Below are 16,280 nucleotides of genomic sequence, written 5' to 3'. Positions count from 1 at the left end.
ATTAGGTTAATCACAAGTGCAAGCGTGTTCGTAGTCTATACCATGGGAACACAAAATTTGTACGATATTAACGGCAAGCATATAGCTCTCGACAACAAAGGAACGTTTGAATGTCTTTTATAAGCATTCTCTTATAATAATTATGTCACTAACATCACACCAATAATGTTTTCATGTGAACGGGTAAGTCCAGTAATAGATAAGAAAAGCATGTTACAGAAATAAGACAAAACTAAGAACAGGGATGCTTAGACTCATTCTAATCCAGATCTATATCATCATTAATCAAAGTTCAACTTGCTAGCATGGTTTCCCCATTAAATCACAGACGAACAACTGTGAAATCTATTTTACGATTCTTATCAATCATCCGTGTTTGGAAGAAAGTATTTAATCCTTGTAATCTAGTTCTTTCGTTGTCAGTTGTCTGTTGATTCGAGCAATTTTATCGTCATTTCATCACACCTTCTTTTACATCTAAAGCCATCTGCATGGGAAAATCCTGAATAGTCGTGTAGCAGTACAATAGAGTTGCACATCGTATCCTAAGGAAATGGAGGAACTGGAATTTCAATTCAAATCTTTCACAAACGCGAGATTGTATGATTTATGTTTTCGTGGATGGAATACCGTAAAATAATGCCGTCGGGGCGAACAAAACGTCATGTGTCGTGACGTTCAACTTTGCAATAATCGACGTGGCAGGTGCAGGTGTATTCTGATTTTTCTGCACCTGTTTTTTGTTGGGGCTTTTTTCGAAGCCCTCAAGAAAGGATTCCAGTTAATCTCCAAGGATGAATGTCTGAATTCCCTAAAAATCTTAGGCCCAGAGGTGTTCGTGTATGACAATCTTCGTTTTGCCTGAGAAACGTTTTTGTTGTGTTGGAAGGTATCTTGTTGTTTTGTAGTCGGTATTTTTTTTTTACAGTCACGTTTTGCTCTCTTCAGCGCATTAGATTCCATCACGTACATTTTAGATGTACAATGTATTGACCTTTTGTGAGGGGCAGTGCCCAAGACTTCCGAACATTAGCCTGTATTGTTGCCAGATATGACATGTTGTTGACACATGACTCGTGGAATGCCAACTACCTGCAGATTCACCCGAAAGAATTTGCCGCCTTTTTGTCGTCTGCTCGGTAGTTTCTTCGCGTTTGTGTTTGTGTGTTGTTGTTATTATTATTGTTGTTATTATTGCTTTTCATGCTCCTTGATTTTTGTTTCTGTTCCCTGACTGGGGCCTATGTCCCAGGTATGTACCAGGTGTGCACCAGGTATGATGCTATTATACATAAAAGGTCGTTATAGGCCTACTGGGTATTCAAAAGTGAGCCTGCAGATATTTGGTTCTATGGTGCTCAGTTTGGTAAACACAAACACTCCCACATTTATACAAACACGAAGTTCACGTCTTGATTACCACTAATTTTTAGAGACAATAACGATACTGATTTTCGACACAACTAGAACTTAAATACAAACTTTGCATTATCAAGGGGTTCCCTGGAATTAGGTCCCTAAGATGATTATACAGTACATGTAGGATACAGAACATGACTCAAGATTTCTTCATTGATTCAGTACACATTAATTTCTATAGATGATTTAAAGATGTCAAAAATTAATGGCAACAAGTAGCATTTTATTGATCATAATTCCTAATTCATTACTCCTGAAGTTTTCTTAATCCATAAAGTCCTGTGCACCATTTCAATTATGTAAAAACATAGACGCAATATTGTTTTCCAGGCCTCTCTGCATAATATTGTTTTATCCATGCAATGACACATTCAGAACTAATCATAGTGTACTTATCTGCTATGTAGTGGACTGCAAAGATGTAAATACATTTCCAACCGTTGTGCTATTTTGAGATTACAGAATACCTGCACTGGTATATTATTGAGTATTCAAGCATCTTTATACTATAGGGTTAAGTCTTCAGTAAGCTGCCACTAGAATTCAGACCGTATGATGCTGGTGCCCCCGCTGATAATGTGGATGATAATGACACATATCAGAGTGCAGTGTACCAGTGATAATGATGATTGTGATCTAATAAAACAATAGTACGATGTTAGCAAACACAGTCGCTTCAATGAGACCATTGTTTTACTACGAACGGCCCTTAGTCAGTCATTTCGTCGACGAAATGACTGATTTCGTAACGAAATAGGCCGTGCGACACTTGGCGCCCCATAAAAAAAAGTACGGTCTTTGCCCATGGTTTCAACCATGAAAAAAAAGATTGTACCACCTTCGCGAATTCGGGCTTATGTCCTTGATATAGCTGCTAAAGCTTCTTAACATAACTGTTTCAAAATGGAGATCGTTGTTGCTTATGATATTCCTGGCATGGCAGCGGGTGTTGGTGGGTTAATTAATGGCGAGGTAATGCGTGTTACGGATGTACATATAATAATGATCTTTGTTCAAGGTATATTGCTTGTCATTCACATATGTTGATAGTGCACAGATGCTAATTGTATTTATACCTGAAACACCTACAGAGTACCAAAGAAATACGATATTCTACATGTAATGTGTGAACAAATTCAGCAATCATGATTAAGAGTTTGAAAGTGAACACACAATTAAGATACAGTGCATACCATGGCAGCGAAAAATCTTCAACACAGAATTCTGCACTTGGAAAAGAACAGGACATGGGGTCTCCCTTCTACCGCCTTCACAACACCATACCCCCAACATGCCCCCTGCTCATCATCACTTGATCGTGCACTGTAAATTGACAGCGTGGTAAGCACCTAAATATTTACCGGGTACACTCGTGCTATGACCGAGAGCAAACTTTGATTAGGGCAGGGAAGATATTTGGCCTACGTCAACTACACGGATGGACTTGTCATTGACGCCTGCCCTAGAAACGCGCCACCGACATCGGAATTCGCATCTCCACTTCGACCGCGGTATAGGATAGGAGAACGTGTTCTCCAGGTACCTAGGATAGACCTAGAAAGGAATGTAGGGCGAGTGTTAATCACATCGCCACTTCTACAGATTCATATGTGGCGAGTCGCACCGCTAATTTATGTAGGCCGAAGGAAATCCGAACTCGTTCGATACCAAAAAAGGGCCATGCCCATGCCTGAGGACGATTCCGAAAGGTACATAATTATACCGTGTGACATATCATGTAGACGCCAATCAAATACATAAAATTAGCCAGAGAAGTAGGTGACAATATTATTGATAGACACAGAGGCCATTGATATCTTTGGCACGGGATTCTATCTGGCAGGGCGCATAGATGCAAACGTATGTGTTATTAGAATATACATTTCGATTATTTCACTATACGTTTAATAAAACGATCGATTGTATAGTACGTAATAATCATTGTAACTCAGTTCTGTTTGTTCCTATTTTTTTGTGAACACAAAGTCGAAATAAACTCAAATCAATCAATACAAGAACCTGGTTATTGTCGGAGTGATAATGCACTCTTCGAGAACTGTCGTCATCACTGATTAAAATTCAAAATTCTTATTTCAGTGTTCGATATGATGTGCAATATAATAATCTCAAAGAGTACAATACGGAAGAGGGTTAATAGGCCTATCTCTTCATCACACTGATGAGTGTGTAAATAGATACTTGGCTTGATACAGTTTCAAAGGATTCACCATGCATAGCAAGGCTGGAGATGTGAGAATACGATACTATATACTAATACACCAAAGCTATATAAATCTCCGTCAATGAAAGAGCCTTGGAACATTAATGTGTCACAAACAAATCACCAACCGACAACATGCATTATGATAGGCAACCTTGTATGCTGGATACTCGTGGCATTATAGGTGCATATAACTCTCAGCAAATCTCCACGCCCTATATGTGCGTCGGATCGCTCAGCAACTAACCCAAGCCACACACACTATACCATGACTACGTCATAGCTTGTCGCTAAGTATAGATCTCGCAAATCAGCTGGTATTCTCCGCTTGATCACGGCAAAAGCATAAACAACATCATCAACAACTGAAACACTCAGACCTTCACCGTAGGAAGTTAAAGGCGCCATTTTTCCGCCGAAGTCGGTCCGGGAGGATCAGCTATTTTACCATGTATCGATGGTGGACACACAACATACGCACATGTTATTCTTTACAATGTTTGTCGTTTTTCCCGTTGATCATTTCCGCAATCAAATGTCAAAAGACATCGTCGTGGTAATGGCAATTCCTCAGCTACAAACTAAAATAACGATCATGATATGTTTTTGATTTATTTTATGTAACAAAATAGCGGGGGAGATATCATAGGGAAGTATTGACATTTGGGATAACTGACCTCAAGGGACAAGTAAAATGTCTAATTGTGTGGTTTGAGTTTTTCGGTTTGTTTGTTTGGTTATTTAAACTTCATATCCACATAGTTGATTAGAGCTTTTGCTCTTGAGAACAAAATAATCAGGTGCTCTTTTTTGCGCTTTATAGCGATACGATAGATAACAAATTGACACAGATTCCAAAGAACACTCCAATGCTCAGATGCTTGGGACGAAAGCTCAAGGAGAGTTAAGTGGCTTTGTACTATCTGATTACAGGTCTAGTATAGGTTTAACTTTTGTCATGCGAAAAAAAACCCATGAGATGATTGTAAACAAATACAAAGCTTAAATTTTTCATAGAGAGTGACGAATAAAGTGTGATAGATTTAACAGCTAATCATGTTAAGCTAATCTTGCACTATTTGTCGTTTCTTAATACAAACATTTCCCCCAAGGTAGCGACCCCCAGCAAAGTTTCGGCTTGTTCTTATACACCCGACGTATAATGTGGATTACTATAGCTTTGTGCGATGATGAAAGTCGACATTTAAGTAGCCTACACAACCGGTGTAAGAATATTCCCAGACAAAGAACGATATCCAAGAATCACACACATGCATAATATCTAACTTCATTTAGGTCTGTGTGGTATGCATCTATCTACACGATTACCTGTATCTATAGGCCTATATCTATCTATCTATTTATCTATCTATCTATCTATCTATCTATCCATTATCTATCTATCTAACTGTCTATCTATCTATCTATCTATTTACCTATCTTTCTAGATCTATATTTTTATCTATCTATCTCTCTATCTATCTATATCTATCTATCTATCTATCTATCTATCTATCTATCTATCTATATATCTATCTATCTATTTATCTATATACATGTAATAGGTAGGCCTACATAATTTGTGAATAGTGAGCAGCGTGGTAATTTCCAATACATCACACCAGCCAAGGTTTAGATCTGCTCTGTTTCTATAACAATTAATGATTATCTCTATATAAACACAGATGATTCGCCACTGGTTACATTGTAGTTGTTGCAGGGAAACTTTCAGATCGATTATCATCCTATACCATGATATACGTACTATGGCCCGAGAAGTAGGACAAAGATTGAAGGACGAATGCACGCAGTACATTATCTCACAAATGTCTGATAAATACTACAGCAACTGTGTTCAGTTTAGTTTAATTCTTTGACGTCTATTGGACAGATGCCCAGTATAATTATGCAAAGGTCGCATTTGTGATGCCCTAAGAATAAACATTTGCACCTAGGAATCCAAGCTTCAGCTTATTTATTATCAGATAGTTTTTGAACTTTGAATACCTATGCTTATCAAGTCGAGATTGGACCGAAATTAAACTAGCAACTTAGGGAAGAAAAGACCAGAGGCCATGTTTAACTCAATCAGAAAATGTCGTCGTTTTGTCGTTCACCTTTTTGAGGCGTTTACTTCCTGTCAACAAATTATGTCGCTTGCAATGTATACACACAGTCGTAATACATGAAAATGACCAAAGTGTTTTCGGAAAAAATGCCTGGAAAATGACTATATTCTTTTCTCAAACTTGAAATATACTATGAAGACCGTTCAGTATTCGTACTCATGAAAAAGAGTGAATTTCGGTCGCTCTTATCTGCTCAATGCGTAAACATATAGCGTGAGAGTGGGAAAAAAAAGCAAAATCAGTTGTATGATTTTATATAGGCCTACATCCAGGGTCTAGTCTTGACACCATTTTGAATGTGAAAACTATAATAATAGTTGTTGCCCAACGTCACGTGACGAGCAGTCGCCACCATAGACTGTTTCTGTAATTCATTACAATTTATGGATGTTTCTTCTCCTACAGCCTATTTACAGTAGCGAATCATTTCTTTCACTTGCTCCCTCCATTAAGTTCCTCTGGCAGGAATTTACATAGTTGTTGCTAGTTCGGGCAAGCCTCCGGTAAGCTTTGTGGTTGTCAAGGGCAACTTTGTGAACAGAACATGCATAACATCGAATAGATTTAATACAGAACTGATCTAGGTCCTATTGGGTAGCGTCTTCTCCGACATCATTGTCGCTATCAATGTTTACCTCATGATCAAGTTGTGACTCCTACAATAATAATAATTGCATTTATATGGCTCTTCATACTGGTGTTCCTAAGCGCACTGGTGCTATTCATGCAAAAAAAAAACCCTAGAAAACACAATAACATTAGCAAAACTAGCATAGCAGTAACAAAAGAAGAAGAGAAAAAATACATGTGATACAGTGATACAATAATTAATAACATTTTGTCAATGGACAATGCGATTGAATTCCGTGTGTACGTGGCTCTATACTTAGTAACAACGTCAGACATGTTGCATAACGCTATGAGCAAAACATGCTTGTTATGCGGGTATTTGCCAGTATAGTTCAATACACTCGCTTGTCATGGCGACTGGGTTTATTATTCCTGTGTGTAGTATTCCTATTTCCCGACACAACCATGGGGTGATCTTGACCTACGAGACTACACTCGGCGGCGACTGTCCTCCAAGTTCTTTTGTGACGTCATGATTGTGCAGGGTTCTGCGCAGAATGTGTGAGAGCGTTTGTCACCGGTAACAATAATGACGAAACTTTCCGTTTATCCAGTTTTTATTGCCTTTTTTTTTTCATTTCGTTCCGGTTTTTATCTGAGCGGTGACACGCATTGCGGTAGATTTTGTGTACGGCCTGAGAATCATATAGATCCTGAGATAGAATTCCTTCAAGTGTTAACATTCTTGGACTCTCTTAAAATATTTCACATATAAAATTGTATAACAATTCCCTTGACCCAGGCGTAATAAAACGGGTCCCCGCATGACCAAGCAGAGGTGATCAAAATAATAACAACGATTTACAGGACAAAATTGACAAGCACATTACACGCACCGGAAAAGCTTCCCTGGTAGGTTTATAGGACCATACAATAAAACTTTATTACTAGTCTTGTTAGTATCACGATTATCCCTATCATGACTGCAACGTGCTCATTACTAATTTTCAGACGAAGTTATGTCCAGGGTTTGAGGATTTGATTATCTATGAAATGGTTCGTCGATGACGTCGATGACTACTGTATTTTAGTAGCAGAGTCGTCCTTACGAGTGATCAAAATGGAACGTAACCCTTTACGGTACTGCTTTCCTTTGGAAGCAGTGATTTTAAAGATGTTCAAGCTATCAAATGTGATGCATTGTGTAGGTCAGTTGTATCACAAAACATCCTACCATACAAAAATTTTGCAATAAAGCCTAAAATATGAATAACGAGATATCACTATTTTCTTCACTAAACCATAACTGTGGACGATTTAGTCTAGAGACAAATTTAGTATAACTAGTGTTCACATTTTGTATACTATATCTTATCTAACGACACTTAACATTGATTACACTCATCAGCTTCTTTACACTGGTTGTTTCTATCCCAAACTCACATTATTAGAGCTATTTTGAAGCACTAAAGCTGGGCTTGTGTTTCATCTGAAAATATAATGTCACTGAAGCATTCACTTGTATCACGTTTTTGATAACTTAAATCTATTCATGGCAACGGAAAATTGGTTCGGTCGTCCTGTAGTACATCAAAATAAACGCTTGACGACACTGTTAACTTTAGAAATGGAATACAATAAGCGAAACCTATATATAAAAGTGATACTCAGTAGCTCATTGCACAGTGGTTTGAGAAAGGAACATCCTTGAAATTTCGCGCGCAATTGAATATTGGTTGGAAAAAGTGGAGGGGAAGCGTGAGCTGAGTTGTCAGAAAGGAATTAGCTCATTGTTTGTGAAAAGTACCCAAAGTGTGACGTACATAAGTAGCAGAACAAAAATGTTAATCCTACATTCGAAATATTTCTCTTTGTGATAAAATCGACGTTATCATTGTGGAAGTGTGTAAATCGAAGGTGTAGGAATACCTACCGATAGTCAGTAAAAGACTGCTTGAGAAAAAAAAAAGTTTTGACAAAGGAAACTTCCTCGATTGACGCTACGAGGTCAGTCTGACAGGTGTCTGACAGGTGTACTGGACTAGTTCCCGCCACATGACCGAGAGACACAGCCTTGATGTCGGTTAATCAATTAAATAACAAATGATGAATCTGGCTCGGAGGTTACGAGAGGAGAGTAACGAAAGAGAGAGAAAGAGAGATATATATTTATTAGAGGTCTAATAATTTTTTTTTTAATTCATTCAGTTCATTTGTAGGATTAATGAGCCACCAATCTTGGAAACTCCTACTACACGTTGATTTTTTTTTTGGGGGGGTAGATTATGAAACATGCATCGCAGCATGCAGTGTAGTTCACAAGAAATTTGACCAACAGTAAAATATTGTAGGGCTTTTAATTCAACACGTTCTGTTGTTGTTGTTGCTATAATTAGTATTGCTGTCGTTGTCGTTGTTGCTGTTGTTGTCGTTGTTTTTGTTGTTTTTGTTGTTGTTTCAAAAGTCTCAATGAAAGACGCGAAGTGGACACTGCGATGGTATAGCGGTCGCCTCGGTCTGTCATATTGGTTCGTACGCCATGACATAAATTATCACATTTCTATATATGACAAAAATGTTTATCTTCCTCTTTACATTCTCATCATCGCTAATGATTGTCAGGACGTTGAAACAATGAGATGCGAATTGATAATCATAATTTCACTTTCTTAAATAGCTGTTAAACGAAGAAAGTCAGGTGAGTGAATATTGGTATGCACGCGGATTGCAGTTTGTTAATTCGTATTAACACAATCTCGTCTCATTGGCATGCGGGGGTGACGCATATCACTTGTTTCGAGAGACATCCTATGTAAGTGTAACGTCCCATGTTCTGTCTTGAAGGGGTTTTTCATATAAATATTAACAATAGTAATATCATGAAAGCAAGAGATTTCAGAGGGATGAAGGCTGAGATGCAAATTTTCTCTTTATTTGTCTCCCTCTACAAATGAAATTTGTAAGATCTGTAATTCAACATTCTCTTGCTTTCATTCATGCCTTGTCCCCCTTGGCCTACTTAACCTAACAATGTTGGAATTTCGAAGATCGGGTATTAGTTCCAAGTTCATCGTGTCACTGCTGCGGGCAACCAGGGATAGCCTGGTGATAGTGTCGCTGCCCGGATAGCAGTAGATGACAGGTTCGAGTTCCGTGGTTCATTCTTTCCGACACGTTTGTTAAATCACAGATCAGCAGTTGCGATCTTACAAATTTCATTTGTAGAGGGAGACAGATTGAAGAAAATCCCACCTCATTCTAGCAATATAAGTACTAGGTTGCCTTTGAGGTGAATATTCAATATCGATTCCGGAGTTCCTGCTTGTCCTCGGTCAGTGCACTGCACTTTCATGCTAACCAGACTCTCGCAAGCCGTTTTCTTACGTCATCGAATGAATCATTCAGAGGGTTGCGTTGTCACCTACATTTCACTTTAATTAGGCTTACGTCACTATAATTAGCCCATGAGACAGTAAAAGTGTAGCATGGGTTCATGAATAGAGGATTCCCACTCACGCACTGTCTAGACAAGAGGTATTATAATACACGGTTTTATTTCCTTTTGGTGGATCCGAACCCCAAACGGGAAGAAGAAAATAATTTTTCCTTGCATGTTTGCACAAGACTAGCAAATCAATTCATTCAAATTTTGCGCATGAAGCCTTAACAAAAAAAAGCAAGGCTTTACCCACTATGACAAGGCCAGCTTGAGACAAAACAATTCAAGCAAAGGAAGTATATGAGCAGATGGAACATAGAGAAAGAATATCTCATTGGTTGGATCACTGACTTCGAATGCTTTGATAAAGTATTATAAGCTCTTGGCTAAAAAGGTAAGAAGAGCACAACTCCGGTGTTCTCTTTGAGCAAACTTATCGGAGCTCCGATCACATTATGATCAGCAAATATTGCCCCTTTTTAGAAAACAAAGAAGTAAAAATAACGGAAGATTGCAACCACAGACAGTTGGTATACACAGTCGTCACGCTCAGTTTCACAACGAACAGGTGTCCTTTTCGCCCACATCTATAGAGTCAGTCAGAATAGTATCTTAGGAAAGTGTTCACATCTTCACACGGCATAGCGTCAGCAGGTCGAGATTAAAGAAACAACTTCAAAGATTAATTTGATGGGAATATGATATTATTTGGCTTCACATCTATAGATGTTTTGTATCATATTTACGTAAAGTGGTTACTTATTCTATCTGACGTCATGTCCTGTTATGTAATTATTTAAATGAATAGTATAGTATCGATTGAGGTGAGATTTCAACTTAAACTTTTTGCGAAATACTCAGAAACAACTGTATGACATGTTAAAAGGATACAATTCTAGGAGGAATTCAACGTTTATTTGATGAAAATCGGTTTTAAAATGGCTGAGATATCCAAAAACAAAGTACAACAAAGCGATCCTAATAAAAGATGGGTCCCACCTTTTTATATTAGGATTGTTTTGTTTTTGATATCTCATCCATCTTCATCACATAAACTGGAATTCCTCTTAGAATTATATGCTCTTTCATATTTCATACGAGGTTTCTCGTTACCTCAAATAATAATCATCCAAAAAAAAAAAAGTTGGAAACCTCAAGCCCCATCTCAACCAAAACTGGGTATACCATCCCTTTAACCAATATTCGCCAAAAACATGTCGCTGCTCTCTTCAGTCTAAGGCTACGTCCATTCAGGGAGGGGGTTCCACCTCCCTGGTTCATTCTTCATAAGATGTCCTTACATCATGCTCAGAGCAGGGAGGTGTGAGAGAGTAACTTCGTAGACAGTGTAGATATCGGCGTACTTCATAGGGGAGGGGTCACTAGGCGGAGCTTGAAGAGCAGGGCGCTCTCAAAGTCAATACTCCGGATGATGATTGTTATGTGGCGTGTGATCGAATCGATCCTTCAGCGGGAAAAATATAGTTTGGGTGCGAGATCGACTGGCGGGTCAATACATGGTCCTTTTACAAGAGAGGTGAGACTCACACCTCCCTGCTTGCACAAAGCTCACCCTGAATGAACTTGCAGTATGTACAGCTTGTATCATTTATGGTGTTGTAGTTCAAAGGACTCCCTCTCTAGCTCTCTTTCTTCTTTCCCTGTTTCATTTGTTATGAATGAAATGATATAGGGCCTATAGGCCTACATATATCATATTACTATGTTTTATTATGATGCGTGTATTATATGTTGATAATGACAAGTGTTATTGAACATATAGTAGGCTTATATGTTCGTCTGGGTGCATGTGCATTATGTGTGTTTAATCTTTATGAGACTTTGTCCATATGTCGCTTGTCCCAGTATCAAGATCCAGGTATCCCCAAAGTTTTGTCTACCAATTACGTAACATTACATCACGTAACAAAGAAAACGTGTTACATGAAAAGCATACAGTATGTGATCGTAACAGATGGCCATCATACAACCGTCTACATTAGTCATGTTCACTGATCGAATACAATAACAACGACAAACGTTTACGCATCATTAATTTACGGTCTGTATAGGGCTATTAATGCCCTGGGGTCAATTTACTTTCATAATAACATGTTCATTGCAAAGCGTTTGACACAGATAAGGCACGTTATTGGAGAGATGTAGGTTTAATGTTTTACATTCCGCCTGGTGATGGGTGCACGCTATCACATTTTGGTCAAAGATAATGCGAGGCGCCCTATCCGATGACGTATCAGCGGGTTGGCCTCTCTATCGGAGTGAGTAATAGTGCACAGGGAAAGCACTGCAGCTGGAGTCTGTAGAACCGACAACAACAAAATAAAAAAAAACTACCCAAAACAGGTGATTATTAACTACAAGCGATGTTACGTGTTTGTCAGCCTCGTTGGAAGTGCTAAACGGATGCACGCCAACCGCTAAAGGTGATAATAACACATCATCATGATCATGAGCATCAGTATGTTATTCGCAATTATTAAGGAGAGTTTCACCTGAATATATATAGAACCACAGTGTCCGTATACACCTAGGCCTACCTGCGATGTCGAATTATTTCAGCTCAGAAACATTCAGCAAAGAAGCGCAGATTGTAAGACTCAGCTAGTCACACACCTAATTGTCTGACAGGCTCCTAGTCAACTCGAAACGTTTATAACTTGAACTCTTGATATCTCGTTATTAACCCGTTGAGGACGAGTCCCGAGTATACTCGGGCAAGTGTCTATGGGAAATGCGTGTTGTAGCAAATTCAGTTCGTCCTCAACGGGTTAAAAGCTACACTTCATAACACTGCTTGATAATAATTTAAAAAATGTAGATGAAATAAAGAAAAATGTTTGAATTCGCGGAAGAGCTTAGTTCTTGGCGTGTCTCCTACCTTACGTAGTTGTCAGTCATGAATTTCCATCCGAATCCGAATATGATTTGGAGGATTCTCCCGCCAGAATATAATTCCACCGGCTTGCACTGGGAGCACCGCTCGAATGATCTCGAGGGTTGGTGTGTGCGGCGTGCCTGGCGCAGATTCCAGCGAATAACAAACAGTGTGAACAGTGATGACGTACCGCTGCACCTTGCTCGAGGGAAGTAAGGTCTAGTCAGCTGTAAAAACACATTTTCAAGCGCTCCGCCGGGTGTGAACGCCACGCACAATCGTCTCATACCTCTGCAATTATCCGGGGAGTATGATGCGTCGTTTGGTAGCATTACAAGCTAGATGTTGGAATTGCTATTCGAAAAATCCTTCCTTACATCTTTTGAGATAGGAAAATGCACTCCCACTGAAAAAAAGGAAGAAATATCCCGATTTTCAACCATGAAAAGTTCGCAAAGTGTATGAAAGTTCCGTTACGTGTGTAGAAAAAAAAATAGTATTCAGCATATTTGCCTCAGAGGGATTTAATGACTTTTCGTCTTAAGTTGACAAAATAATTCTTGTGTTATTCACTCTCATTTTAGTCATGATCATCGTAGCCGTTCAGTGCCAACAGTACAAAAACTTTCATATGATAACGAAATTTGGTAGTTATATATTTCTGGTTGAGCAATACGCGACAACTTTATAGCATGTTTACCATTGACGTCAAAGATATAATCTATTCATACGAATGAAAACAAAAAAATGTCGAATTGATTGCGACCGATATAGGCTTAATGTCCATATTCATAATTTAACATGAAAGTATTTCAATAATTTCTCATCTCTCTCTCTCTATCTATTCTCTCTCTCTAACTATCTCTCTCTCCCCTCTGTGTGTGTGTGTGTTTGTGTGTGTGTGTGTGTGTGTGTGTGTATCTTCTCATCTCTTCTCTTCTCTCTATCGATTCTAGACGTTTGTCTCGTATTGGGAATCGCCAAGTGTTGGAGATGTTGGCATGGAGTATAATGACGTAGTCGTTTCCATAGCGACAGTTGGGGACGGAGCGGCAAGTTATGACGGTAAAGAGGCCTACTCTTCGACGATTTCGACGTGATGTTTTAGGTATCAGTGGTGGATCCAGGGGGAGGGCACCGGGCGCCCCCCCCCCCCTTCATTTTTTTTCTTCAAAAAAAGAAATAAAAAGAAAATGATTGGGGGAGGGGTGCGTGCAACCCCCCCTCCCTTTAATTTTGTAAAAGCGCCCCCTCTTTACGGAATTCCTGGATCCCCCCCCCCCCCCGGTATCTACCATCGATGAGCAGTACATCGATGATGTATCCATCATTGAGTGATGGTTTCATGCATGTCGTGGGGCATAGTGCTGAGAAGTACAGACATAGGCCTAACATCAAAGTGAACAAGATTGGAGGTCGAAATTCACACACATCATTTTTGTTCCTCGTATGCACGGCGCCACTCCTAATAATCACTCACCCTTATTTCTCTGGCATAGACAGACAAATCATGCTAGTGGCCCCTTCCCATACATCTAGCTGTCAGAGCTGGCGCAAAGTTTTAAAAAATGGGGTAATTTTAGGATGCGTTCAGGCGATACCTAATAATACAACAGCAACGACAACAACGTGTCAGTTCTTCATCGGTGGGTTGATCCATGCAGAACGACCATTCAATAATCTCATCAGAAATGAAGAGCTTGAAATCCAGCTTGGAAACGCTTTCTTTTTTATTTGTGCAGATATAGATTTAGGCGGATTATAATCGAATTATGTGTAAACAGAGGGGAAATTGTTCGTCTGTGTGACTGGAAAATCGGTTTCATTTCACGGTGACTTCACCCCGTCTGATTTCTGCCGGCTCCGGACATACCATGGGCTATATAACTCGAACCAAGTCCGACAGCAAATAAGTTTTCAACTTTCTTTGGGAATTAACAACAACAATGGTACGACTTGAGGAAGATGAGAGGGAGCGGCTGTGTAATATTATATTTCTGGGACACAGATCACGACCATATAATTTTTCTTTCCCTTTTATGCGCGTGATGCACGTAAACTCGAGTAATGTCTCCCTTGCGTGCTGTTGAAGTTTCACATTCCATCAAAGCATGTACCATGTCTTATGCTGCCTATATAACAACCTACCGTATGGCCGCCCCATCAGTTTCATGTTTTAAAGGGACGGTACAGTGTTGGTGGAGTTGAGAATTGGGCTTTTAACTTTCTGCAAGATATCAAGAAATTACTTATAAAATAACACTTATAAAATAGTAGAGAGCATACCATTCTATGAGGAATTCAAAGTCTATTTGATGACAACCAGTTTTGGAATGGCTGAAAAATCCAAAAACAAAGTAAAACAAAGCGATCGTAATAAAGTGTGGGTCCCACACTTTATTAGAATCGCTCTTTTTGGATATTTCAGCTATTTCAAAACCGATTTTTTTTTTTATCAAATAAACGTTGATTTCCTCGTAGAATTACATGGTATTTCATATTTCATAAAAGGTTTCTCATTATCTCACCAAAGAAATGTTAGAAACCTGAAATTAGGTCTCAACCAAAACTATACCATCCCTTTAAAGCGAAGCCCTATGCGCACATTGATGTGATTCGATAGAATAGATTTCCAACAGACAGAGCTGTGAATGTGTAATTAAAATTTGACAAGAAGAAAGTTATGAAATGCATAATTTTCAAAACGATACTTCAAGTTGCAGTGATATGATTATCGGTCACATTAGGCAAATCAGATGTGGTGTTTGTGACGTCTATACCGGTATTCTTTCAGTCGCTTGCTTATGCAAATCTACATCATTTATTGGCTAAACAACTCATTTCCTTCGCATTAAATTTGTTATAGACTGGAAACGATTGAGGATAAAGGTAATGTGGTTTCCGGTTTATGAACTACAATTGTAGGAGGGAAAAAAAGCAATTTAATGAATTTTATTTTACAATAAAAAGTGACGGAGATTAAAGAAAAAGCATGCAATCACCGCATCAAATAATTTGACTTTGTGATTATGACGGATGACCGTTTCGGGAAAACACTCGAACCGTCAAAAAATCCTTAACTATCTCACGTTTTTTGCCAATTTGGAAAGAAAAAAGTGTTCATTCTCTTGTTGTTCCTATTTTTTCACTCTTTATCATATCAAAAGCAACCTCAGATACGGAGTGATGTGTCCCTTTAACACATACACATGTAATGTTGTATCTGTACTTCTCACTATACCAAAGAGGTACAGGTGCTAGGCAAGCATGTACCCCGTATCACCGCCAGCTACTCACTACGATAGTGAGACCGTCTCGCATTTCAGCCTTGAACGTCCGTCCTTACGCTGGTAGCCTAAAAGGGGTCAAAGTGCAAGTGTACACAAGAATCCGGGGAATGAGCCGACTTTTGACTTACAAAAAGAAGCAAAAAAGAGTTAATCATTTCCAAGCGAAATTTCGCCCAAATGGGCCGGAGCTACGGGGAGTCTCTTACTTTTATTCAACCAGTCTTTCAAATCTTAATATCGAATCGCTGCGTCCCTCGGGCGGAGTAATAATGATTTCGGAATCAAGGTGGGCCACACGAACATGTCAAAAATTGCC

The sequence above is a fragment of the Diadema antillarum genome, unplaced genomic scaffold, assembly GCF_040938485.1.
Source record: "Diadema antillarum isolate AM-2024a unplaced genomic scaffold, OU_Dant_1.0 scf00000060, whole genome shotgun sequence".
NCBI lineage: Eukaryota > Metazoa > Echinodermata > Echinoidea > Diadematoida > Diadematidae > Diadema > Diadema antillarum.
Note: the sequence above shows the minus strand (reverse complement) of the source record.